The sequence below is a fragment of the Triturus cristatus genome, chromosome 7, assembly GCF_964204655.1.
Source record: "Triturus cristatus chromosome 7, aTriCri1.1, whole genome shotgun sequence".
NCBI lineage: Eukaryota > Metazoa > Chordata > Amphibia > Caudata > Salamandridae > Triturus > Triturus cristatus.
Genome location: NC_140590.1, coordinates 1,140,031,177 through 1,140,034,383, shown reverse-complemented (window position 1 = coordinate 1,140,034,383; position 3,207 = coordinate 1,140,031,177).

Sequence of the window (3,207 nt, the reverse complement as noted above, 5' to 3'; positions counted from 1 at the left end):
TGATGATCTTTCCTGAGCTAGATCAGAGGGAGGAGCTGACACTTACACCTGAATTGGGCTGTGCCTGTCTCTACACAAAGAAGTCTCCACTCCCTATTGTGTGTCTAGAGCCAGGGCCAATAAACAAAGGGTCCTGTGCACTACAAAGACTTTTCTTTGAAGTTTCCATACTTCAAAGATTAGAATGGGTATAAGTACTTGATCTCTGACACCTTATACTCGGAACACTTCTGGACTGAGGACATTCAGCCAGGAAGAAGAGCTGTTGGGCTGCCAGAAGGGACTGCCACTTTGCTGTTTGCATTTATTGAGTTGAGATTGCCTCTTGTTGTAAGTTTCAGGGCCATCAAAGACTTCACCGGTAGCACCTGGGCTCATCTGCTGAGAGGCCTACTTGTTACGTGGTGCCAATTCCAGTTCCTCGGGCCTTGGAAGTGATTTTCTGTGTTACAAGAGGAGACCAAATCCAAGCAACTTTAGAACTGGCACCTGTCTGCAACTTTGACGCTTTGCTGCTGCCTGCACCAAAGTTGTGGTCCCTGCTCGACCATGGCTTACAACGCAGGCTCCGATGATGCCGCAGTGCCTCTGAGGTACCGCCACTGCGGGAGTCCCGAGCACCATGCCACCGACATCCATGAAGTACCGCTCCAACTCAAATGCCACAGCTGTGGACCAGGGGTTCAACCTAAATGCCTCAAAACCGAGGCCTAGCGGCTCGTCCAATGACTTAATCATCAATACTGCGCAGCAGTAAGTTACGGAGGTATCGCACCTGCAACCGACCCATCACCTCCCCTGCACCTCGCATCGTCTGTGGGCGTTAGCTGCTCAATGACCCTGCACCACTTCCAGGAACTGACGCCTTACTTGCTACAGTGGCACCTTACCTCCTCTGCGCAATGCACCGTCCCTGAGAGCTAATGTGCCAAAGACACTGCCCAGAAGTAAGGTACCAACCTATCACCTGCTTTCACTACGCCTCACCTCCCCTGCGCCACACATCATTGTTGATATTTAACATATGCAAAGTACTGTGCTGGGGTCTGCCTGACTACTGTATCCTGCCCGCGTTCCCTCATGGCCAGACTGAACTTGTGGATTAGTCCCAGTCAAGCGCGACCTAATAGCCCCAGTTGGAGCTATTATTTCCTAAGAACTAGAACTTTACTTAATATTAAAAACTCAATAACGTAATTTGTGGATGTTGAACTTTTGTTGCTTTGGTCTTGTTTTACTCAGATAAATATTGGCTATTTTTCTAAACTGGCGTGGAGTACTTTTGTGGTGTTCACACGGTGTTACTGTGTGTGCATGTACAAATACTTTACACATTGCCTCTGGGGATAAGCCTGACTGCTCTTGCCAAGCTACCAAGGGGGTGAGCACGGGTTATTCTTAGTGTGTAACTTACTTACCCTGACTAAAGAGAGGGTCCCTAATTGGACAGGGCGCAAACCACTGCTAACTAGAGACCCTATTTCTAACAATATGTGCATGTATTTTGTACTGCCTCTGCTGTAACGTTTCATAACAGATCAGCCCAATGGCATCGCATATAATTATTCCTAATTAATCAATCAGACTTGTATTTTTTAAACATGGCTTGTCAACATAAACAAATCCAGCCTGTTGCATTCAACATAACCTTTCCCATGATGCAACCATTAGACATACAGTATATAGTTAGCAAAACAAAGACAATATAAAACCCCTCCTACGAAGAGTCCAACATAGATTCTAACAGTGTACGTCTTCTACTTTAGGGTTTGTCAAAGACATTAACATAAAGGAGTATCCTTATCTATTACCTTCTCTGTGATCTTCCATGTAACAAAATACCAATCCACCACTATTGCACCATTAAAGACCTACTAGCTTCAACTTATGCTTTCCACAATAAATAAGTCAGGCTTGCTGTTTTTGTCATAGTTTTTCATAATAAAAAGATGAGACAACGGAGTCTCTGACAACTAACATAGGCCTTTGCCTGCATTCCTCTAGGCCACTGCAGTCTATGGCACTGCTCTGTACATCACTGTACTCTAGTCTGCACCACTGCACTTTACGCCACTGCACTCTATGTCACTGCATACTACACCACTGAACTATTTGCCACTCTACTCTATGGCACACCCCTACACTCTATGCCACTGAACGCTATGCCAGTAAACTCTATGCAACTCTACACCACTGTGCACCACTCTACTCTATGCTACTGCACTCTACACCACTGGTCTCTACACCACTGCAACTATTCCACTCTAGTCTGTGTCGCTGAAATCTATGCCACTTTAGTCCATTCTGCACCACTGTACTCTATGCCACTGCACTCTACCCCACTCTACAACACTCTACTCTGCACTACTCCACTCTACGCCATGCCAGCTATGCCACTCTACTGTACGCCACTAACCTCTATACAACTCTACTCTGCACCATTCTACTCTATTTCACTTCATCCAACTCTACTCAATGCCACTTCACTTTACGCCACTGCACTATGCCACTGAACTCTACGCCACTCTACTCTACGACACTCTACTCTGCATCATGTGACAACAATTCTGCTTGATCTGTCCACTTGGTCAGAATCTTGCTGTTCTACTGCTTATTCCTCAAGGATGAGGCACCTGCTGCGGAGATCGCCGCCTGTCCAGCATTCATGAGGTTCCCACTTAACAGCAATGGACAGTTCACTGCTGACGTGATCTGCATTCCATTCACTCAGTCCTGATTTACCATAAAATCAAAAGGGCACAATAGGAAAATCAAAGTGGTACAGAAGATTAACTTTTGTGGTTTCAAGACAATGCAGTGAATGCTGCCTGCTTCCTCATCGTACGTATGCTACGAGACATCTTCAAATGGCTGGCACAGAACACTACACATACCTCACACAGGCACTCATCACTAGCAGGCTCAACTATGGCAATGCACTCTAACCCAGAATCTCCAAGCAGCTTCTAGACAGACTCCAGTCCATCCAGAATGCACTGCAAGACTCATATTCAACTTCCCGCATCAAACCCAGATGTTGCCACACCTCAGAGAGCTCCACTGGCTCCCATTCACGAACACTTCCAATTCAAACTCCTCACGCACAGATACAAAGCCTTACACAACACTGGTCCACCACACCTCAATAACTGCATACACTTTCACCAGCCTTACAGACACCTACGCTCTGCCTCACACCCACTCGCA